Here is a 25,148-nt window from a genome sequence, read left to right on the forward strand (position 1 = left end):
CTTCTTTCCAAGGACACATGTCAGTGACTGAAGGGAGGGTGCGAAGCACTCTTCTCCTGGAGCCAGAGCAGCTGTGCCTCCTCTGCTCACACTAATGCGACCCAGAAAAGGTCAAGGGTTTACACAAGAAAAAAGTGACCTTCAGAGAAGTCCATCCAAGGAGGAGCTGGGCTCCCAGGAACTGCAACCTGGGTGGAAAGGGGGCCCCTTCTAGAGGAAGTACTGACTGTAGGCAGTCAGACCCTCCTGAGACTCACTTTCCCACCTGCAGAGGGGTGTCATCTGAGGTGCCCACTGCTGCAGAGGCAGGGGTCATTGGGAAACCCTGAGAGACTGCCTGCCCACCCCAGTGTTCTCATTACCAACTCCGGCTCTCTCCGAGGCCACGATCCCCACACACATCTGGTCTCTGAACACAGCTGCTGCGGACAGGGTCTGTGCTGGGACCTGGTAGTGATGTGCCAGGTAGTCCTGGATGGCATGGAGGGGTGCCTGGGGGATGAGGTGGACTTTGTGCTGGCTGAAGGCTGAGGGCAGGTAGCAGCATTCCCGTGCCGCATCACAGACCAGCACCAGCTGGTAGTCCTCCCGGGGACACTGTGTGCACAGGCTGCAGAAGAGGGCCTCTGCCTGGCAGGCCACCTCATAGCTCAGCTGATCTGCGAACAGCAGGCTGTAGACCTTGTGCCCCTGGGAAACCGGGGCCAGGCAGCGATGCAGGAACAGGGCCACCTCCTCAAATGTGGTCCCCGGGGTACAGAGTAGCACCTCATCGAAGGTGGGCAGGGGCTGGCCTGGGGCCTGCATGTAGATGGCCAAGGTAGCCAACAACACCTCAGAGTGGCCACATAAGACCAGGTTGGGCTGGCCAGCCTGCAGGCCCAAGGGGAGTGACCGTTCCACAGGAGGCCTGCCCATCCTGGCCAGGCAAGCCAGACAATGGCCCAGGGCCTCCAGGTCCAGGCAGCCAGGCAGAAAGACAGTCATGCTCTCCAGGGACTGTTCCATGATGGCCCTCAGCTTGGTCACCAGGCTGATCTCAGCGGATTGCAATGGAGGTAATTTTTCCATCATTGTCCTCACGTGGTGTCTGGGGGCCTCATTGAACCCCTCGGTGGCCCTTAAGACGTCAGCTGGGGTGCAGTTGTCTTTGATGAAGGACAGCATCATGAGGGCAGCTTTGCTGGGACTCTGCTTCCTGAGCTCGGTGCTCAGGAGGACCAGCTGCTCGGCCGTGTAGAAGTTGAGGTAAAAGTGCTCCCTGCGTTTTCTGCTCACCAGCTCCTTCCAGTCATCCAGGAAGTGCTCCATCTGCCTGCAGAGGGCTTCCAGGAGCTGGGTGACGTCCCCACTCTCTGCCAGCTGGCTTACCAACTCCAAGTGGAAGTCCATGCAGATGGAGATGCCATTCCCGGGGCAGCAGTAGACCTTGGCAGTCCAGGTCCGGAACAGCATGTTTCCCGCAGAGTACAGGTTCAGGAAGGCTTGCATGAGCCGCTGCACATGGCAGAATAACTGCGGGAAACAGGGGCATGAGGCAGAAGTCACAGTGAGCTAGTGAAGAAGGACGTGCCAATCTAGACACACATGGGTTCTAAGTCAAGGGGCTTGGGTTCACTCCTCCCACAGGGTCACTGGGAAACACAAAAAGCCTAGGGAGAGGGCAGCCACCTTCAGGAAGAGATCAGGTTGCAGATAAGAATGTTGATGTGGGCTGGACTGTGCTCAGTGGTAGAGCACTTGCCTAGTATGTGCCAGGACCTGGCTCTATGGCTGCACTGGAGGAAAAAATGTCAATTGTGAAGTACAAACAAACTGTAAGGAAAGAACCTATAACAGGAGATATCTATATGTATATGTATATGTATATGTATATGTATATGTATATGTATATGTATATGTATATCTATATCTATATCTATATCTATATATATATATATATATATATAGAGAGAGAGAGAGAGAGAGAGAGAGAGAGAGAGAGAGAGAGAGAGAGAGAGATTTTTACAAAAACCAACAACCTGTGTCAACAATTATTTCAGGGTTTTGTTTTTTTTTTTGGTACTAGGGATTGAACTCAGGGTGTTCTACCATTGAGCTATGTCCACAGCCCTTTTTTATTTTAAGACAGAATCTCACTAGGTTGCTGAGGCTGGCCTCTAACTTGCAATCTTCCTGACTCCCTCCTGAGTCACTGCTGTTACAGGCATGTGCCACCACACCTGGCTTGATTACTTTAGTTTTGAAGAAGAGTGCCCATTAGAATCTTGAGGTGTTTGACTTTACCAATTTACAGAGTAAACAAAGACATTTGTGCTTCCTTTTAAGATCTATCTACTTGGTCACCTCCTGCTAAATGCAGCTGATTAACCACCAATGGTGACAGAACCTTCTGATGTTCTTAAGGAGGAGCTGATGCCTCCAAGGCCTGTCCCACCTCAGATGTGGCTCCAGGCAAGGTGCACCCTGCAGACCCACAAGCTCCACTCTCTGGAGCCAGTCTGTCCACCGGAGGCCAACCCCTGCCCCTTCCCCTTTGCAAGCAGCAGGGCAGTGAGTATGCCCAGCCTGAGGCAACAGGGCGTCTGCTCACCTCAGAAAACCTCTCCACTTCCATACTCTTGTGGTCTTTCTTGCCAGACATCAGCATCATCTTGTTTAAAAGATCCCTCAGCTCTTCCAAAGTGTAAGAGCGATCTGGCTCCAGGTCACTGTGACCCCCAGGGAGGATCAGGCTCAGGATGGCATCTGGGGAGATCTGGGAGGCACAACATGTTTAAAGGCCATTTTCTGGTGGCTGAAACCCTGACTCTGCAGCAGGCCAACGCATGCCACCAACACTGCACCTGGAATCTGGGAGAGCTCACCTTCTGGTCACCTGTGGATGCCCTGATCTCATAGATGCCTCTGCTGTTGATTGCTGTGGCCAGGGACAGGGACGAGAGCTCAATGGATCCGTGGCTTTCCTTCACTGTCTTCAGCCACTCCAAGTTCCTGGCAGAATCTCGCTGTTGGGATAAAAGCAGAGAACATGGACCAGGGTTCGAATGACTATCTTCCTGGATGTCCTCCTCCTGCCTCTGCCCTTGCTGGGCAAACTCCAGCCACTCTCCTCCAGGGCTCTGGGTGTAGCTGCTCATCCAGTGCCTGAGGCTGTCTCAGGTGCCTCTGACTGGTCCTCAGGACCCTGCCTGGTCCCCAAGGACCCTGGCCACTCAGTGTAGCTGCACTGGTGCCTGGTTCCTAGCTGACACTTGGAGTGCACGTGGCCTGCACTTATGGATGATTGGGTGGATGGCCACAGGCCACACTCCCAAGTGAAATGCCACCATCCTGTTAGGTTCCCAGAATAAAGGCCCTCTGAGGAGAGATGCTTGACTGAACAGGAGCCCTAAAATCTTAATGTCCTGCCATGGTCCCTGAGCATGACCTGAAGAACTTGAAAAATTGCAACAGAACGTCAGCTTCTAGCAGAAAAATGAAACTGCAAATTGCTCTCTCTGTCCATCTCCCCACCCTCCAACCACACACAGGATTGTCCCAAGGCTGATGCAGGCTTCTGGACATCTCTTCTCGTTGGGCAAGTTATGAGTGTACATTTACTCAGATGCTGGTACAGGCAGTTTACTTAAGTGTTTGTTTTTTTTTTTTTTTCTGATAAAAAAATCAATATTAATTGTGAAAAATACTCAAAAGTAACCAAACAAATGGAAAATTACTACCATTCAGAGAAAACTGCTGCACACCCTTTTGCACACTTCCTACCATGCTCTTTCCACACTTGTCCTGTAGGGTGGAGACTGCTCTTGACATGCAGTTCTGTAGCTCCCGTTCCAACCCAAGACAAAGAAAGCATTTCCATATGTGAAGAAAAGCTGGTTTTAAACATCAGTTTAAATGGCTGCCTCCATGCCTCCATGCCCATGTGCCCTCCAAGCACAGCTGCTCCCCAGGGCTGCACGACCTCCATGCCTTGGAACCGGGAACAAGACTCACCAATTTACGGGGCAGATGGGGGTCGTTTTGCAGAGCCTTCCAGAGTTCTCTCAACTGTTCCATGAACTCGCTGAAGCCTGCCTTCTGGTCCAGCTTATACAGCAGGGACGCATAGCCCTGCACAGCATCATGGAAGCAGGCCACCCGGTCCACGTCAATGTCACTCTCTCCAGCTGAGATGGAGGCCAGGTCCACAAACACCTGGAGCTCGGTGATGCCTGGGGCAGAGGACAGGTCAGCACAGGACCACTCCAGGATTCTGCACAACTCTCACCTGGAGCACGATCCTTCGTGAAGCCATCAACAGACACTAAGTAAACACCTAGGATGTGTGATACTTCCTGCCTTCAGTTAGGACACCAGGGAACCTTTTCTTTTGCAGCATACGATGACACCACTGACCAACATCTAACCTTTACCAAACAATGTCTCAGGCACTGTTCTAGGCTTGTGTGTAACTTATTTCCTTTAATCCACAAACATCATCACTTAAACAATTCAGATTCAGTTGGTTAATAATATGTGGACAATTACTTATTTAAAAAACTGAGATAATTCCCCCAGGGTTAATTACTAATCAAAGAATGTACATCAAAGCAGACTCAGGAGTACAAGGTGGAAGCAGCACAGCTCTGGATGAGAGCTGGAGCCAGCACAGCCTTAGTGGCAGCAGGAGGTGGTCTTCTAGGCCTCTGCCCCTGCTCCACCTCTTTGAACTTTCTTTCTTACCTCTCCTCCCCTGCCTCTATCTAGTCCACACAACCATGCAGGCTGCCTAGCGCTAGGCTGGAAGAGAAATGCACATTTTCTACAAGCTTAGAGCAGCAATGCCCCCCTGCCTGCAGGAGCTTACCTAGGCCTCTGGCAGAATGAGTTAGAAGGAGCAAAGGAAATCCAGATGCTTACGAACACAGATGGAGAGAGCAGCAAAGTAAACAGTTTTAACCAGAACCCTGAGAAGCCATCCTGATGCAGACTCCACTGTGAGCCTGGAAGCAGACACTATCCCCCACTTAAAGCACACACACAGGAATGAGTCAGAGTGCCCTCAAGCTCAGGAACCCCACTTGGCAAACAACTGAAGTCAAGTGTCCCCCATACCTCCCAGGGCCTCGTGCAGCCAGCTGACCAGCTCCTTCTGCAGGGCCAGCTCCTCCAGACACTGGCAGCAGGGCTCGCTGATGTCCTGCAGCAGCTTCTTAGCCCAGATATGCTGTGGGCTGATCTGGTCCAGTGTCTCAAGGAGGGTGGCCTCGAAGTCATCAATCTGCAAGATGAAGCTCTGCTGTGGGCTGCATCAGAGACTACCCATGCCTGGCCCGCCCCCACATGCCTGGACCAGCAGCTGCTATGGCAACAGCATGACACTCTCTTGCACCAAGGATAGCATAACCTCCACAGCCCTCCTTGCTGGGCAGCAGTAGCTACTGTCACCGGTACCCAAGGTCCTATGGGGAAGCTTACTTGGACTTTGAAACCTGCTCCTCACAATAGCCCTGCCAGGTCCATGTCGTTGGCTTCTCTGTTTTGGGGAGTTACTCACAGATGTACCGAAGGGTTCAAGTTTAGGTATGGACACTTCCATACTCTGTGCTAAATTCTAAGCATTATCACACCTGTCTCTACTGAAAAATGGGCTACACATGTCTTAGAAACCTGAGGCTAAGAAATAGGAAGAAGAGACTCAGGGCTGAGTTACAACAGGAACAAGGTACCATTTGGCATTTCCACCAGAACTAGGGAGAGGTACCTGGACAGCTGACAAAATATTTCCTTTTGTGCTTTTACAATCTAAAGAGATGAGATTCCTTTAGAAAAGGGATGGTTTCTCTATCCCGAATTTTGGGTTTTCATATCAACTCAAGAAAATTTACTAGCTAAGGAACAGTCACACTGTCTCAAGCAAAGGTAAAAACCCAGGGCTTGGAATATTCCAGACTTAGTGCAACCTAGATGAGAGTCCTTGAAGGGTGCTGCCACACTGACCTTCCCAGAAGCCCTGGGGCTTCCAAGGAGTCTGAGGTAGGCCCCTACCTCTCAGGAGTCCCCAGAAAATAACTTACAAAGTTTATTAAAGTGTAAATAACACTGAAGTCACCGGTCAATCCAAAATTGTTTTTGACTTGCAAGATGACCTTGGCCGAGCTGATTGCCTGGTGCAGGATATGGTACTTCTTGATCTGTTCAACACGCTCTGAGATCCAGCCCCTCTGGGCCTGGGGGTCTACTTTACACATGATCTGGAGGTCGAAAGTCAGGTCATTGTATTTATCTACAAAGTCCTTGAAGATGACATTGATTTCTCCAATGGTGACCTCTCCTGACTTCAGATCCTGATACAATTTCATGAACTTTTGGTAACAAGGCGAGTACAAGTACTCATAGGCCTCTATAAGCACAAGGGTTCGTCTTTCAGATTCTCCTTGGGGATAGCTTAATGACTCTGCAGCTTCTTCCCAGAAGATCTGGAAGATGTGGCTGTCCATCAGCGAGTCTATCCTTGCAGCCATTTCCTGGACCTCACAGTCTACGTTGTAGTGCGTCATCTGCTTGCAGGCTGAGGATGCCGGCTGGCTCACCCTCATGGCTTCATTCAGTCTTTTGTGGTTCAGATCTTCTGAGTGTCTTGCTTCAATCTCTCCAAAGTCCACTTGGGAAACCATAGGAAATATGGAAGTTAAACTGCTAGTCATCTTATTTTACTTTCGTAGAATTTCTAATCATTTCTTTAAGAAAACCATTTCTTTAAGCGAATATCATTGCTGGGATTTTTGTTTCAGTAAGAATTCATCCCTCCTCCCCTCCATCTTGCCTTGGGCTTGCTCATCAGTTTTAATAATTAAAAATAGACTGTAAGCTCTTGTATGGAGGGGACAGTTGGAAACACACATTTATCCCCCCCCCACACACAAATCCCACTCCAGTGGCAGATTAGAAATTACTTTTGAAAGATCAGAATCAGCAGGAACGAGGAGAGTAGAAAAGGAGCCCGATAGCAATACAAGCTGGGAAGTGGAAAGACAGCCACACCAGTGGCAAAAGACACTTGGGGCCTGAGAATACGGAACCTTAGGCCACAGCAGACATAAGCTCAGCCAGGCCTAGCTCCCTAGACTGGGAGAGGCAGAGAGGGAACTGGAATTGGGTTCCAAGTCTGTTTAAGAAGCAGTTGGTGAGAGTCCACTTCCAACATGGAGGCAGATGGGGGCTGCTCTCTACCTGGCAAGGGGCAGAAAGGACCACCTACAGGGCTCTTAGGCCTGGAGGCTACTTCTAAACACACACCTGTCTTGGGCAGCTCCAGAGGACAGGGATTACTCAATCTAAGAACCAAGAGGACGACATAGCCACCAAAGCAGGAAAGCAGAAGTAAAGCAGAGACTCCTCCTCCTCCTCTCCCTCTTGGCTCCAGAAACCTGGCTGCAGGCAGGGGCTGCAAATATGATCAGCCCTCAAGAGAAGCCCTCAAGGACCAGGTCAATTTAGGGGCAGCCACAGAACCCCAAGGGCCTTGGCCCAGAAGCACTCAACCTATCAATCCATTTGTGGGGACTGCCTTCATAGACACAGACAAACAAAAATCTCCAACTAGAATAGGAAAAGCTTTAAAGGGGGAAGTAGATACCAAAAACCTCAACAGGGCTGGTGTAGCTCAGTGGCAGAGTGCTTACCTGGCAAGCACAGAGCCTAGGTTTGGGCTGGGATTGTAGCTCACTGGTGACTGCTTGCTTAGCACATGTGAGGCACTGGGTTTGATCCTCAGCACCACGTAAAAAAAAAGAAAAGGAAAGCCTTCGTTCTATCCCAAGCATACAAAAAAGAAAAGAAAGAAAGAAAAACAAACTAACAGAAAAAAGCAACTTGGATGAAACTGGAAAATATGCAAGGAAAAGAAAAAGAAAACCTTTAAAAATACCAATAATCTCTGAAATAAAACATACTGTAATCATGAACCATGAGAACAGCATAGTACATAAATGGACAGATCTTTCAAGGAAAAAGGGAGTGCCTTTAAATTCAGTGTATGCGGGAGCTGACATGAAAAGTTAATGTCCAGACTGCAGGAGGAGGTTAGGAGGCTTAGGAAGCGAAGCCCAAGCAGGAGAGATATCATGGGAGTCAGGCAACCATGCCAGGAGGCCCAGAAGCTGTTGATGTGCACCCTGCAAGAGGGAAAGCACAATGAACCAATTCAGGAGAACGCCCTAGAGCTCTAAGACTAAATCTCCGGCTGAGACCTGTCAGTGCCCCATCTTAGAGATGGAAAAGAGACCCAAGGCCAGGCACAGATTAATGTCAACCTCAGAACACCAGGGCCACACAGCTCTCAAGAGCATCCAGAGAAGGACAACAAGCTCCATACAGAGACTCAGTAGTGACGCTGCATCTGATGTCCCAATGCAGCACTCAGGCAGCACTCTGAAGGAAACTCTGCCCCTGGCCCAATGATCAACCTACATCAGGGGCACAGTTCTGTATCTGGCCTCCTATGTCCCCGTCCCAGCAAGCAGTAGATGCCACTCTCTGTCAAACAGGAGTCAAGCACAGGCCAGAGCCAAGGAAACCTGGGAGACGAGGGGAGATTGAGGGCCACCTCCCCGCTAGGGAAAATAAGCCCTCTGTCCTGGGAGACTCTTCAGAGACATCCACTCAGATAGCTGGTACAGTTTTGGGTTGAATTTGAAATAAACACAATGAAAAAGGGGAAAAGGAAGTACCAAGGCAAGAAATGCAATTCCACCAGCTACAGAAACTTTGTGCCAGAACCGTGGAGTGGCCATGGTCCACCACACGGCTTGCCTGTGAATCCTGTGTTCACACCATGGTGAAGGCCCTACCCTGAAGAAGGTACCAGTAACTCAGGACACCACTGGGAGTGACAAAGCAGCAAGCAGCCTCATGTTCAGGGCACAGACTGGAGAAAGATCTACACCTCCCCTCCTTGGGAAGCCAGCATAGGACACTGACACTGGGAAATCAGGGACATTGAAGGGTATGGAGGCACACAAACAAGAATGTACAAGGGGAAGGTGTTTCCCCAGGCAAACACATTGAAAACTGGGTCAAGAATGTTTTTTTAAAAGCTTCTCCCTGAAAAAAAGGCCCCACTATTTGTGGCCTGCTTCGTCCCTGTGACAGCTCTCAAGGGTGTCCAGCGTGACTGCGGGAGCAGTACCTTGGACGAGGTGCTTCACTTTCCCACACAGCCTCAGGAGGCTGTCCACCTGTCTCTTCTCTCTCTTCAGAAACACGACTTCATCCATCCTCCAGTTCAGTGTCTCTTCCATGTCACAATTTTTCTCTTGGAATGAAGAACTTTCTGTCTCTGGAAAACAATGACAAAGTCAGCCAAAGGAAACAAACTTCACGGCATCCCTTTCTCTCCCTGGGAGTGCCCCACAGTCACCACCAGAAGCACAAGAAGCCCTCCACTTGGTGGCATAGAGGAGGACAGCCAGCACACATGTGAACACAGTCTTCTTACCAGCCTGGCCACAGCTCACCTAACTGCCACAGGTCCAGAAACTGACTTTTGTGCTTCAGGATCAGCTCCAAACGTCTGACCAATATGGGCCCATCCAGGATGTCACCAGTAACCTTCATGAAGACAGAGCTGGCGGCAGCCATCAACCTCTTGGCGTCCTCTGTGATGTTGGCTAACAGCTTTTCCTCCGTTCCTAATCAGGTAAGGAGAGCAGTGAGTCCCTGCCCCTCTCACCTCTTTGCAGCTAGAACCTCACACCAGCCCCATGCCCACAGGGTGCCTGCAGCAGTCAGTGGTGTTTCCAGATGTGCTGACGCCCCACTCAGCTATGCCTATACCTGTGAGGTTAAAGTTTTACCCTAGTGCATCTCCTGACTGAGAGGAGGAGACCCTTCCAATGGACAGAATCAGCCAGGAGAACCACAGTGCTCAGGGTTGAAGGCCTGAGCCCACGTTACAATGAACATAGTTCTTGGACTACACATGATATCTTTTGAAATTCACCTGTCCTGAGAAACCCTGCAGTAGTACAAAAATAAACTGCAACAGGACAAGCTCACATCAGAGGCCACTCCATGGGTGCAGGGAAGCATCTGCACAGCACCCAGGAAAAAGGCAGATCCATGCTGCAGCTTCATGCTCTGCCTATCTTGTCTGTGGATCAAAACCTGGAACATGAGCTTTTGGAGCAACTAGAGGACAATATTTTAAAACATGACTATTTTAACTGCCAGATTATTTATCTCACAGTAATATGAGGCTCGTATAGTATTATAAGAAGACAAAGTTTATCTTTACCATTAAAAACAAAGATAGCAGGGGGCTGGGGTGCATCTTGGTGGTAGTGTGCTAGGCTAGCAAGCACGAGACCCTGGTTCATCCCCAGCATCACACACACACACACACACACACACACACACACACACAGTGCAGCTGAGATGACCTTCAGTGGGAGAATTGACCAATCCAAGAACATCCAGACAAGGGGACTTTGCTCAGTGATAAAAGGAACAGAGCCATGAACCAGGAAAAGACAAGGAGGAGCCTTAACTACGTGCTGCCGAGTATGCAGAGTGTAATACAGTGTACTCTTCCCCAGCAGGCTGCTGTGGCCCGTTCAGGACCACACACTACTCCTGCCTATGTCCTGGTGTAGAACAGAGCAGCTGGTTTGGCTGAGACAATCATTGGCCCTGGGTTTTTATTGCCACACCCAGTGCTTTCCCACTACAGGATCTGAATCTAGCAATTTACACATAAACCTGCACCATCATTTCCAGGGCAATGCATGACACTTGGGAAGATGATGGCTGAAGAGTCACTTCATGTTTTGTTAGTTATCAATATTGGTCTCAAAATGTGAGCTTCACAGGGAGGCAAGCTGGGCTTGGACTTGATTTCTAATCATTTGTTATCTTGGAGACAGTAAGTCTTCAACACCCTGGGTAAGCAACGTGTCCTGGGCACTTCTATTCTCTCATCTGGAAATCAAGGGGCTTGGGGACTTTAAGAGGGGCTGCTTCAAGTGTGTCCCCCCAGGAGCACATGTCCAGCAGGCATTCAGCAGACTCTGGTTCTGCTGTTAGATGTTCTTAATTACACCAGATGCCTAGCACCTGCCTGGGCACCTCTGTCCATCCTGCCTTTACCAAATCTCAGCACATGCAGGCTGAGGATCAGGTCAAGTACCTTGCCCTGTTCTGCCTGAGGAAGGACAGCAACCCCAACCAGCCGTATACGCACTGTACAACTTGAAGAGCTGCTTCACATCTGGCCCCGTGAGCAGATGTTCAAGAATCTCATCCAGGCCTTCCATGGCCACTCTGTTGTTCCTGGGCCAGGACTTGGTGATCACAGCAGACATGAGGCTGCCAAATTTCTGCAAATCATGACAAGAGACTCCCTCCAGGACACTAGTCTGAGACTAAAAGAAAATGAATTGAAAAGAGAGGACTTTAGAAGATTTTACTGATTTGTTTTTTAATGACACAAGTTAGCACCCAAGAGCATTTCAGAAATCTACTGAAGCTAGTTTTATAGTGCCTCAAAAAAATAATAATACAGAAGAGAGGTTGGGCTACCCCCTAGTAAGTGGGGAGCTTAGCCTATTGGATTCTCTGGATTTCATCCCCAGTACTGCAAAAAGAAAAGAAAGAAAAAACATAAAATGCTTAAAATTTCCTAGAGTGATTCCATTTCCTTGTGGCCTGGCTTCTTATGTGAGGTGCCAGAGATTTGAAGATGCTTGCACACGCATGAACACACCCCCACAACCCCAAGTCATACACCATCTCAGCTCACTGACAACATCTGCATTTCTCTTAGACTTGCCTGTCATTAAAAATACCAAAAACAAGATGAGGAAAACTTTTAAAACTAGAGAGCAACATTTTAAAACATGACTATTTTAAATGTATCATGTATCATTTTTACTATATCATGTATTTTATGTCCTGAGCTGTGATTCTCATAAAGACTACCCTCAAGCACCATAGACAATCCAATTCTCCTTCTGATGCTTCACCAAGAAACAAAATGCATTTCTTCTTTGGGTTCACAATTTTGCAAAAAAATGTTCAGTAGTCAGAAAAAAACACAGGGTAAACTAACAACAAGATACTTTTTTGACATGAAAGGATAGAAAAATCATTAACTAGCCACACATAAAAAGTTATGAAGCAGATTTATCCCATGTATAAAAAGGATGTTTTAAAATAAAAAATCAGTTAATAAGCTGGGTGTGGTGGCACATGCTTATAATCCCAGCAACTTGTGAGGCTGAGGCAGGAGGATCACAGGTTGGAGACCTGATTCAACAACTTAGTGAGCTCTGTCTCAAAATGAAAAATAAAAAGGGCTGGGATAAAGAGATAAAGTACACATAGTTTAATCTCTAGTACCACATACACACACAAAAATGTTAACACATCCTACCAGTAGAACAAAATAATAGCCATTTTAATACACACAGAATAAGTATCAGACAAAACTCCAAGAACAACACAGGATGGCCAATTTCACCACTTTCACAGTCCCAGAGTTGCTATCCAGGGTAATTATGTTGGAAAATGAAAAAAAAAAAAAGGTGTTGGGATTGAAAAGGAAGTACTATCCTCGTAGGCAGATAACACAGTCATCTTATATAGAAAACTCAAAGAAGACGCACTCTCCCATGTATGCCCCACTAGAGTCATCAAACAAGCCTGAAAAGTTGCAGGACACGGAGATGAGGTACAGCCCTATTTCCATATGCTAGTGATGAACAATCCAACAACAGAATTGAGAAAATAATTTGTTACAATAGCAAAGGAATAAAGCACTTATGAGTAAACTTCACAAAAGAAATGCAAACCTTACATTTAAAAACTGCAAACCTTTCAGTTAACTCACTCAAGAGAACAGAACTGGAAACATAAAACATAAGTGAAATTCTCTCAGTACATGATGCAAAAAAGAGTAGCAAGAATTTTGAAAATGGCCTTACATTTGGAGGAATATTTTATAGACTACTTGAATTTTTTAACCTGGAGAAGAATAATCTTGGATTATCCAAATTCTTGCTATTAGAATTACTCCAAAGTGTTTGGAAACTTACTTTGCCTAAAAATTTGGTGACATATATCAGTATATTTATGTCATAGATCTGTATAGACCATATATGTATATATGGTTACATATATAAGTATGCTAAATATTTTTTTGATGGAACATCACAGTCTTGTGCCAAACTAAATAAAAGGCAATTTGAGTGATGTATAGTTTACCTCCTTCTATGCAACATCTCCCAATTTAGGGATCTCCACATGTTTTCTTATCTCCTTTTTTGGTCTGTTCATAAGGTCTCTGGAGGCCTAGGTTTGGAATTCACAGACATTTCCTCCTCATTCAGTCAAATCAAAGTGTTAATGTCAATCCAGATTCAAGGGTTGGGGAAAGCAATTCATCCTCTTAGTGAAAAGAGTTGCAAAGAATTTGTGGCCATTCTAAAGCTGTCATAGTGATTTAGTTTTGTAATTTTAACCTAATTATAAAATGAAATAAGAGAGAAATAAGAAATTAAAAGGGTTGATCTTTTGAAAAATAGGAGAATATTAGAAGAAAAGGAATGAGAAGGGAGAATAGGAAGAACAACAACATGAAATTAACCAAACTCTGTCCTGTGCACATCTGAATATATCACAATGAATTCCACTTTTATGTACAACTATAATGTACCAAATAAAAATAAATCAATAAAAAAGAAAAAAAAAATAAATAAAAACTGCAAACCATTGTTGAAAAGAATTAAAAAACAAAATAAATGGGAAGACATTCCAGGTTCAGAGACCATGAGATGTGACATTGTTAAGAGGTCAACACTCCCCAAACTAACCTACAGATTCAAAGCCATCCCTGTCAGAATCCCAGATGTTTTCCTTGTAGAAATTGACAAACTGATTCTAAAATACATATGGAATCCCAAGAGATCCAGAAGAGCAAACAATGCCAAAAGAGGAGAAAAAATCAGGAGAACTCATGCTTCTTGATTTTATGACCTACTGGAAAGAAATGGCAGTGGAGATACGGATGGATGTGAGGTGAACCCTCAGGACTGCGTCAACTGATTTTTGACAAGAGTGCCAAGATCCCTCTAGGGGTGAAGTATAGTGCCTTCCTCAAATGGCCTGGGACACGCTGGATCTCCATATGCAAGAGAATGTACCTGGACTCCTACCTCCTATCATGGAGAAGAGGGGACTAATGTTAAGAGCTAACATTCTAGAGCTTTCAGAAGGGGTCTCTCTCTGATAGAGCACTTGTTTAGCATATGGTCCTAGGTTTAACACCCAGTGCCCAAAACAAAACAAAAAAAAAACCTTTTAGAGGAAGACACAGGTAAAACTTCACGACCCAGGATTTAGTACAAGATTCTTTGATGTCAAAAGTATTAGCAACAAAGAAAAAAAATAGAAACATTGAATTTCACTAAAAGTAAAAACCTTCCCAGAAGTGGTGGGGCACACCTGTAATCCCAGCTACTCAGGAAGCTGGGGCAGGAAGATTGCAAGTTTGAGGTCAACCTGGACAACTTTGTGAGACTGTGTCTCAAAATAAAAAAAAAAAAAAAAAAAAAGGATTAGGGATATAGTTCAGTGGTAGAGCATCCCTGGTTTTAATCCCTACTACCACAAAAGGAGAGAGAGAGAAAAAAGAAGTTAAAAACCTCTGTGCTTTTAAAGAAATCACCAAGAGTGAAAAAAATCCAGAGAACAGGAGAAAATACTGGTAGATAACATATCTGACCAGAGATTTGCATCTGATTAGCCAAAGAATTCTCATAAGCCACAATCAAGGGAGGACATAGAGCCCAAATGAACAAAATGGGCCAAAGATCTAAACAGACATTCCTCCAAAGACATAGAAAGCAGAAATAACCAATAAACATAGGAAAAGGTGCCCAAGGTCATAGCCACCAGAGTCACCTGAGAAACTATCCTATACCTAAGACTGTACTTCCCAGGTCTGAGAGCACAGGCTGTGGGGGTGTGGAGAAGTCAGGACCCTCCGAGGCTGGCAGCTGACATGGAAATGGTCCAGCCACTGTGGGAATGGGCCAGACAGTCCTTCAAATCTCACAGGTACCAAGTGATCCAGCCACTCCACCATAGGTGTAGAGAGTGTGAACAGCACATCCACACAAACCCATGTGTGGAGGATCACAGCAGCAGACTGATAACAGCCATCAGTCAGGGAGAGCCCAGATGTCCACCAGAGGACAAATGGAACATAAAAGCACACTGCATCCATATGATGAGCAACATGTAGCCATGAAAAGGGACAAAGTACTGACAGATGCTCCAGAATGGATGGCCTTGAACACACACTCAAAAGAAGCCAGGCACCCACGGCCACAGCCTGTGTGATTTCATTCCTGAGATGCCTGAGTAGTCTGTGGAGGAGGAAGGGAGATTAGGTGCTGCTAGGGAGGGGCCTGGGGCCAGCATGGTGGAGGGCAGACACAGCAGATAAAGGGCTGTGTTTTCTTTCTGAGCTGATGAGAATGTTGTCAGGTAGACTGTGGTAATAGCACCCACACCTGAAACACACCATTCCCCCAAGCCTGGCTTCCAGGGATGAGTTTCAGGACATGTGGCTACCATGTTACTAAAGCACTGAGCAAAAAACGAATGATAGCCTTAGAAAGTATTAGTTATGTAAAAAGATGAGAGCCTGTTTCCCTGGAAGAAGGGACCTCTAATTCTCAGGAATCTACTGGCCAGTAATGAAGCTGAGGTCTGTACAGAGTGTGAACTGTCCACTAGGAAATAGAGCAGGACCATGGGAGCCTCATGGGTACTGTATGGGGACTGCTATTGACATGCACTGAGGCAGAACATCTTCCCACTTTGCAGAACAAAAGCTTAGTGAACCAATAGAAACATTTACCCCTTTTGTTGGGAACAGAACCCAGGGCTCTGCACATGCCAGGCAAGTGCTCTACCCCAACAAGGATGGAGTCTATTGAACTTCATAAGCCTCCCTAGATGTCTTGTCAATCTTTGGAGTCTTTTCCTGCATATCTACTGGGAAATATTGAACAGGTCATAAACAAACCAGCAGCAAGGATCACAATGGGCAGATGGAGGCCCAGCCCACCAGATCATCTGCACCAAGGCTTGTAACACCGCTGTGGTTACACAGGGTGTGTGGCTGCCTCTATAGAAGGAAGCCAAATTGCATGTCAAGGAGTGGGTAGAGAACACTGGATCACAGCATGAGGTCCAAGCCAGGGAGGGGGCACCAAGGACCCAATCCTGGTCAGCACAGGCCTTGGAACTGGCAAGCAATTAGGGCCTGGAGCTAGCCATGTCAGCAAGCAGCTATGAACCCAAGCATGTTTCTCAAGAAGAGATTGGTCACCTGGCAGGCAGAGCTCACAGCTTTGATGACACACTTCTCAAAGCTCTTGGCCACACTGTCCTTGAGGCCAGCGGCGTCCCACTGAGGGCTGCAGAAGGTAGAGATCTGGGAAAGGGGCCTCTCCTGCAAACACAGAGGCAGGTGGGTGTATGAACACCTGGTTGTTCTGACTCCCCTCCTCCCTGCCTTACACTAAGCATGTCCTCCCTGCCCTTCACAGAGGAGCATAGATGAAACCAAGTTAGACTCTTCCCATGCTGCAAAAAAAAAAAAAAAAAAGCAGCCAGAAAAGCAGCTTGCAAAAACATGCAAATTTTGAAAAATGAACCATTTTTCCTTACTTCCGTTTTGCTAAAATGTCCATTTGACCAGGTCCATATAAAACACTCAGAGAGAAATCAGTTTTCCTCGGTTACAAGGCTTCATTCAAAATGAAGGGCATTTTTTTTGTGTGTTTTCTCCATGTCATTGTGTTTAATAAGGCCCCTGCCACCAGCAGGTCCCTTGGAACACCTGTATATGGAGGGCTTGAGGACACATATGTCTAGGGCCCCAGTGACTGAACAATCCCATTCCCCAGCTCTTCTCAGGAATGTCACATTTGTAGTCAAACTGCAAAGTCCTGATCAGAAACAGAAATACAAAGCTGGCGTAGATTCCAGGGCCTGCACACGCTGTGCACTGCTCATAGCCCTGGGTGCTGCCAGTGATCTGGGCTTATCCATCACCATGCTAATATGTCCTGATGTCTGGTACCTGCTTGAGCCTCCCTTCCATGTCCCCCAGCAGTGACTCCTTCCAGCCACGTTCCGCAGAAAAGTTTATTTCCACCAGCCGCCGCCAGACCTGCAAAATCCACATGTTAAGTGACAGCCACAGGGACAAGTAAACACCACACAGGGATATCCTGCAGATAAGAGAGCAACAGTCAGGCATGGGGGCACCTGTGGTCCCAGCTGCTCAGGAGGCCAAGGCAGGAGGATCACGAGTTCAAAGCCAGCCTCAACAACTTAGTGAGGCCCTAAGCAATTCAGCAAGACCCTGTCTTTAAATAAAAAAATAAAGAAGAAAAGGGCTGGGGATGTGGCTCAGTGGTTGAATGCTCCTGGGTTAATCCCCAGTACAAAAAAAAAAAAAAAAAAGCAGGATTTTGTTAAAGCACTTGAAGGCAGCATTCTAACAAGTCTCCAAGCCCAGGTAGACATCTGTCCACATACCATGTCTGCTCAGGACAGGCAATGTTAGGAAGACAGGGGCCTGGATCATCTGCTTCTGCCCACATGCCTCCATATGTCCACCTGACACCTGGATCCAGGGTCCACTTGGGACACACAATGCATTTACTGGTCATGTCTCTTTCCTAGAGAAGTTCCCTGGCCTTATCTTTTCTGATGCTGACAATTTTGAAAAGTTCAGGTCATTCTGTAGACTGTCTCTTGATCCAGTTGGCTCACAGTTTTCCCATGATTACAATGGTTTGGTTGGGACACTACTAAGCCAAGCCACGTAAAAATGTACTCAGTGTAGGTCACGTGTGGCCAAACATCTGCACTTGCCACAGCTGCCCAGCCAAACACCTTCAGCCTGACCAAGTGGCCCATGAGACCTGTTGGTTCCACCAGGGCTGACAGAGAGGTTGGCCCTTGGTTAAGGCTTATCTGCCAGATTTCTTCACTGTGAAAGTCATCTTTCCTCCTCTATAAAGGCTTCTGCAGTGGGACACTGGAAATCCTGTGCCCTCCTGGCACCCCCACCAATCTCAGGATTCCTGGGTGATACCTGCCTGCATCAGCTATTATACCCTGGTTGCAGAGTGACAGTTTTCTATTGCAATTATTTCTTCTATATTTATTAGCTCCATTCTTCAAAAGAAAAATAAGAAGTGCATTATTTATCTTTTTCTTCTTTGTTTATCAATGAATTTTAATCCATTCCTATCATTTTGCCTTTTAATAATCAAATCGTACCAGATTTGGCTAACATGAGCATCTTCAACATTTTTCTTAAAAAATACAGAATAACTTTAGACTTACAAAAATTCTGCAGAGGTAGCCCAGATGATTTCTATGTTCTCTTGACCCTGTTTCTGCCATCATAAACGTGACTACCACTCAGTTGTCAAAAGTTAAAAGCTAGCAACAGCAGATCACCATGGCAACCCCAGACTTCACACGGAGTCCTCTTGCCTTCCCAGGAGGAGTCTGGATCACCACATGCATTTAACTCTATCCCTGTGATGGGCCTGCAGCCTCAGCACTTCCTGAAATTCCAGCACAAGGAATTCTTGGCCCACCTGTGCATCTCCCACTGACCCATGGAGGTGGCTGTTCTTCCAGGAACAGAATTGTGTGGTGGGAATGGGAGTTAGAAGGCATGATTGGGCCATGTGGGGTTGTGCACACCTGTATTCCCTGCTACTCAGGAAGCTGAGGCAGAAGGGTCACAAGTTCCAGACCATCCTGGGAAACTTAGCAAGACCCTGCCTCAAAATAAAAAATAAAAAGGGCTGGGGATGTAGCTCAGTGGTAAAGTGCTCCTGGATCAGCCCCCAGTACAAAAAAAAAAAAGGCATGATGGGATGTGGGTGTGCTCAGGTCCCAGGGCATCATTATTTCTGTAGGTGCTCATGGTCCCAGGGTGCCTTTGCCACAGGACTCTTGATGGACTGAGCTGGCAACTGTCTAAATCACGAGTTCCTACTGCTATTTCTAGCTCTTTCTATACCACAGAGCTCTTCTCCCTCTTATTCCTTAACTCCCTTATCCTGACTTCCAACAATACCAACAGCACATTCATCTCCTCAGACCTTGGTAAATTTATTTGAAAAACAGGAATAACCACAGCAACCACCTCAGAGTAGATGTTTAATAAATTTCATGTTTTTATCATTACTACTGCACTTAGAATCATTCTTTCTTGTCAGTGGCTGCTCAGCTACCCATCACTCATGCTTAACACCTGAGGATTATACTACTTAGAATCCTGGAATAATATTTAATAATACAATTGTGTTTTCCTGGGATTTCAGTCTGTTGGTATCAAACTTCACAAAGCAGTTGGGGGAGGATTTTTTTTGTCCTTGATTGAAATGAAAAAACCCTCTGGCCCTTTGGCTACCCTAGTCCATACAGTTGGGGTACCCCTGCCTCATATCACAATAAATCTTGCCACCAACTCTGTGTTAAGACCACAAGCAGGTTCTACAGTCTCCCTGGAAAACTGTGGCTCAAGGGGGACAACCTTCCACTTCCAGGACAGGGAAAAGGCAGCCAGGCTGGAGAGCAAGCCTGGAGTGGCCAGGACCTCCCACTCTACCTCCTTCCCCTGCAGCCCTGTAGGGACTCAGGCTCCTGGATCCCACCATCTCTCAGCTGTTTTCTCCAGCACTGGGGTGACTATTATGGAATCCTCCTCATGTCCCAGGTTTTGAAGGAGGAGTCCGTCCTGTCAAATGACTTCACTCAGCTGCCAGCTAAAGGTGCTTCCTGTCATTTTGGCCTTCTGTTTCCAGTTCCACACAGCTGGCTTGCAGCCTCAGACCTGAAGCAGAGCCTGATGGTCCTACTCGCAACCCCTGCCTCAGTGTGACTGCGCCCCATCACAATCTACCAGAGTCAATGACTCCCTTCTGGGCAAAGGGCAATGTCCCTTCCTCAGAGAAGAGACCAGGGCCCAAGGTAAGGTTCAGGATGAGCCCAGGCCTCCAGACCAAGGCATTGTTGGTCCGGTGCTTGGTGACAGGACACAGCTGTGTGACTCCCCACTCTGCTGCCCATGGAGGCTCTGCAGCCTCAGGCAAAGCTCACCTGGATCTCCTCGGGGTATGTAAACAGGACAGTTGAACCCTTCCGGAGCATGCTCTTTGCTAACACTGTGCGCAGCCAGGATCTCATGGTGGCCAGGACACTCTGGAAGATGTCTTCCAGTGAGCCCTTCCTGGCTGCGGCTCCCGAGTCCTCTGTCACATCCTGTGGGCACATGAGAGAAGGTTTACCAGCTCTACTCTGCTGCTCCCCACACCTGAGCCACCTTCTAGCTCCATGCTTGTTGGAAGCCCACCTGACATAAGCACTGTCGTTTCCCCAGTACCCTGGGCTCCCATGAAAGGGGCAACATGGGAGAGGAGGGGAGAAGGTATGGGTGTTACAGGTCCCTGAGCAGACTCTGCCTCACCAAGAGCCTCCACCATAGGAGGCACACACAATAGCCCTGTGTTTTCTCCAGATTGGGTGAGAAGAATGCACCCATGAACAGAGAGCTTCCAGAGAACCCTAAACCAGTAGGTCATGCAAACTTCCAGCCCTTAATATGAAGGGAATATGAAGCAGCCACTCTCCTGGCCAGGAAGCCAGACCAGTTCTTTCCCCATAAGTACTCTGTGGGGACAGCCACTGTCTCTCTCTTCCTCACCTCCACCACCATACCCACAGAACCTTTCAGGGGCTCAAGGCATCTGGTGACCCAACCCTTCCTCAGCCCCTCTCTCTTTGCACTCCAGAGGTGCCAGGGAGCACACACAGCTACAGCATCAGGCCCCACTTTAGAGAGGCCTCTCCTGAGGCCCTGAGGGCTGCACAAAACCTGGGTCTGCCACCTCCTATCTTCCAGGACAATCTGAATGCCTCATCAGGACATGTATGTCCCTTGTACTGGGCCTCAGGCATTCCACCAACTCCAAGAATGGCTCCGGCCACACACTGACCCATCCAGGTGTCATCCAGGGCTGGGCAGAGGTGGTCAATAAATGAACTGCAGGAACAACCCTGAGGCTGAACAAGCAGCAGGGCCCTGAACTGTGCTCTGACCCTCACAGCAGCCACCCAGATGACCACCTGACAGGAGGCTCCCACATGCTCAGGCATGTTTTTGCTTTGGTCAATTTTAGCAAAGCAAAAATTTTGTTTTTGCAGCACAGGTAGAATATTTGTAACTACAGATCTGGGACCCCAACCAACAATGAGGACACTTCCTTCTGCAGAAAAGTAAGCCCTAAATAATTGACAAACTTTCGAAGCACCATTTATTGGGATCTGGCACCAACCTGTGATGGATGAAATAGTACCACTCAGGAGAAAGCAGACACCTTATCAATAAAATACATTCTTAGTACCTGTAATACTAGCAGCTCAGAAGGCCAAGGCAAGAGGATCAAAACCTCAAACCCAACCTCAGAAACTTTGCAAGGCCCTAAGCAACTCAGCAAGACCCTGATTCTAAATAAAATACAAAAGTAGGCTGGGGATGTGGCTCAGTGGTTAAGCACTGCTGGGTTCAACCCCAGTACTGAAAAAAGAAATTCTTAAAGTGTGTCTGTGGTATATTAAAGAAGAAAGGCTGAAAGGAATCAGGTGAAAATGTAGACCTGACCATCTCCATCCCTGATGTCACAGGTCTGAGGTGATGTGCAAAAAGGTTTAAAAAAAATGAGTCACCCACAGATGCCATTCTCCATCACCCACAGTGGAAGCTCAGGACCCACAGTAGAGAAGCTGCACAGCAACTCAAAGCTCCTGATGCAGCAGCCCTGAGACACGGGTGAGAGAACAGAGTGTGAGGGCCAGGGGCAGCCGAGCTCCAGTGGCAGGAATCAGAGTGAGGTTCCCTCTGGGACATGAGGGCGAGAATGACTGCACGCTGAGGGGCACAGGGGCCTGAGCAGGGCAGCAGGACATGGGCTCTGCTGCCATGGTGTGTTGCTACATGAAGGGAAGAGTCTGGTGGGGAAGACAAGGCACAGACTTGTGTTTTTTTTTTGGGGGGGGGGGGTAAACAGGCTCTAGTTTTCTGTGAATAATAGAATCTAGGAAAATGGAGGGGTTATCTTCTTGGCGAGGCCAGGGGCAAAGTGTGTAGTCTGCATACAATGGAACCCAGCATGTAGGAAATGCCAAATGAAAACCTGACAGTTGACTAGACCACTCTGTCTAATCCAGCCATCCCAGAACTCCCTTAGTTCCCTTCCAAATCGGGCTGCGTGGAATCCCAGACCTCTGCTGGGCATGACATTTGGTCCATAAATCCCACTCACCTCCAGAGGTCTAAGTCCAATGACTCTGCAAATGATCTCAGCAGACAAGGCGGGGATCTCGTAAAACCTCAGGTGTTTGGTGATCCTGCAGACAGCTTCATGGAGCTTCAGGCACACAGTCAAGTAGGACTCAAACGAGGTTTTCTCAAGAATCCTACCCACCAGGATCCAGAGAGATCAGTGAAGTCATTGGGAAATGAGAAAACAATACCAATTATCAATTACCAGTCCCTTCCCTTTAAAAGACCTACAAGTATACCTGTACTCACAGCTTCTCAGGAGGCTGAGGCAGGAGGATGGCCAAATTCAAGGTCAGCCTCAGCAAATTACAAGACCTTATCTCAAAATAAGAAATAAAAAGGGCTGGGGGTATGGCTCAGTGGTAGAGAGCCTCTGGGTTCAATCCCCAGTACTGCAAATAAATTATTTACTTAAAATAAATGACCTACAAGTAAGGCATTTACTTGTTCTCCTCCAGACTATCATTACAATAGGTCTTAAAGCTGTGACTAAGATAAAAATGGAACACAGTTCCTTTATCTTAGCTCAGCAGTTGGAACTCTATCAAAAGCAAGATAAAATATTTGCAAATACATTCCCTTATTCAAAAAACCTCAAGGGATGAATATTTCTAATCATTAAAATATGATATACACTTGGAGAAAAATTCAGAGGGACATGAGAGGGAGGGTGCTAGAAGAAGAATGTGCACTGAGCACAGAATTTCTTCCACCTGGCATGACCAGGTTTCACATTTACTGACTGACAGCCTGGTGATATGAGAAAGGACCCTGCAAAGTCACAGGGGCTTGCCACACAGGGGGACCTTGTGCTATGCCCCATGTCCAGACACACCAGGGGCTTAGAGGGGGGAGCACCAGCAGTGCTGAAAGGCTTCAGGAACACACAGGTCCCTGGTGCACATTCCTGTTCTGTGTTTCCCATGCTGTTCCTCCAGGTGGCAAAGGTTACTCACAGGTGTGGGAGTAAATGATTCTGCAAGGCTACCTTTGATTTTTGTTTTATATTGGCCCAACTTACAAAAAAAGTAGAACTAAATGTTTAAAAAATGCAGGACACATACATTTGTACTATGACAATGATCATTTAAAAATAAGTGACTACACAAAGGCCAAAAGGTCTGATGGGAATGAAGCAAAATCTCAGCACCCAAGAGCTGTTATTTGCTTTTTTGTTTGTTTGTTTGTTTGGTACTGGGGACTGAACCCAGGCCTTGCACATGCTAGGCAAGTGCTCATCCCCTGAACTACATCCACAGCCCTGTTGATTTCCTTTAAGAAAAAGAAGAGGAGGAGGAGGAAGAGGAGGAGGAGGAGGGAGGGGAGGAGGAGGAGGAGAAAACATGGATGGCTGGATTGGCAACTGCAGAAGACACTGGGGCACTTGCTGGTGTACCACCCTCCCACTTTGACAGCAGGCGGCCCACACCATATAGGAGCCCACGCGAAGGGGCTGCACCAGCTGCTCTACTTACACATCCTGATAGATGTCCATGAGGTGCATCAGCATTTTGAAAACATTCTCAACATGCTAGGGCAGGAAAAAGAAAGGGAAATATGAAAGGTCCAACTAGGAAACAGATGTCTGTGCCAAGAAGGGAGAAAGGCACAGGGACTCATCCTGTTCTCCCTGTATACAAGCCTTGAAGGGCTCAAGGACCAAACTTCATTTTCAACTAGTGAAATGCACACTATAATTTATGCCATTTTCTTTTTTCCTTTTTTTCTCTCTCTTTTTTTTTTGGAAGCAGGTATCAAACCCAGGGCTTTGCATCTGCAAGGCAAGTGTTTTGCCATGAGCTACATCTCAGTGCTTATCCCATTTTCTTTACCCCAAAAAGAAAGACAGTAAGCATAAAATGTGTGACATCCAGAGTGCCTTCTAATACTCATATCTAACAAATGGCTACTGTTCTCTTGTGCTCTATTTACTAAACAAGAATCAACTTTGGAAAGTCAAACTTTCACCCTAAGAAATAGTGATTTCTTATTTCAACAATTTTCTTATTATTTCTCAGCACTTCCACCAACCTGCCCTTCAGGACAGAAGACCCATAAGCACTCAATGTTCAGTTTGTAACCTGCTTTTGCTAAGCAAGGACCTGACACCCAATTCCCAACCACAAACCTCCAAGAGATCTTCTGAGATCTTTGAGATCTTCTGAAGCCATTGCAGCCTGTAGTGAGTCCCTAGGAAACAGTCCAGGACCCGAGCAGGCATGAGACTCAAGTATTCGTTGGAGTTTTCCATATAGGAAACCAGGCTTCCCAGAGGCAGCAAACTGAACCAGGATCGAAAGAGATACTCATCCATACTCAGCAACTGCTTCTTCCTCTCCATGAAGTTAAGAAACTGGTTCCTGAATGAAGAAACCAGGACAGAGACCAGGGCAGCAGTGAGAGCACTGAACAGACTCAAGACAAGGAAAAGCAAAGCTGGGAAGGTCCAGAAAGCTCAGATTTTAATGATGATATCAATGCATCATCATGTGGAAACAGACATACAGAGTGAATCAGATGAAAACTGAACAGAATAGCCAAGTGTATGGCACACCTGTGATCCCAGCAACTCAGGAGGCTGAGACAGGGGGATTGAAAGTTCAAGGCCAGCCTGAGCAAATCAGTGAGGCCCTGTCTCAGAATAAAAAAATAAAAAAAGGGCTGTGGATGTGGCTCAGTAGTTAAGCACCCCTGGTTTCAATCCCTGGCATGAATCAAT

The 25,148-nt window shown here is 47.1% G+C and overlaps 1 pseudogene; it reads right to left on the reverse strand.

Moving 5' to 3' along the window:
- LOC139703694 (E3 ubiquitin-protein ligase RNF213-like) overlaps nt 1-25,148 on the reverse strand; it is a 293,383-nt pseudogene that overhangs the window by 258,806 nt on the left and 9,429 nt on the right.

The sequence above is a fragment of the Marmota flaviventris genome (genome assembly GCF_047511675.1).
Source record: "Marmota flaviventris isolate mMarFla1 chromosome 16 unlocalized genomic scaffold, mMarFla1.hap1 SUPER_16_unloc_2, whole genome shotgun sequence".
In the NCBI taxonomy this organism is placed as follows: domain Eukaryota; kingdom Metazoa; phylum Chordata; class Mammalia; order Rodentia; family Sciuridae; genus Marmota; species Marmota flaviventris.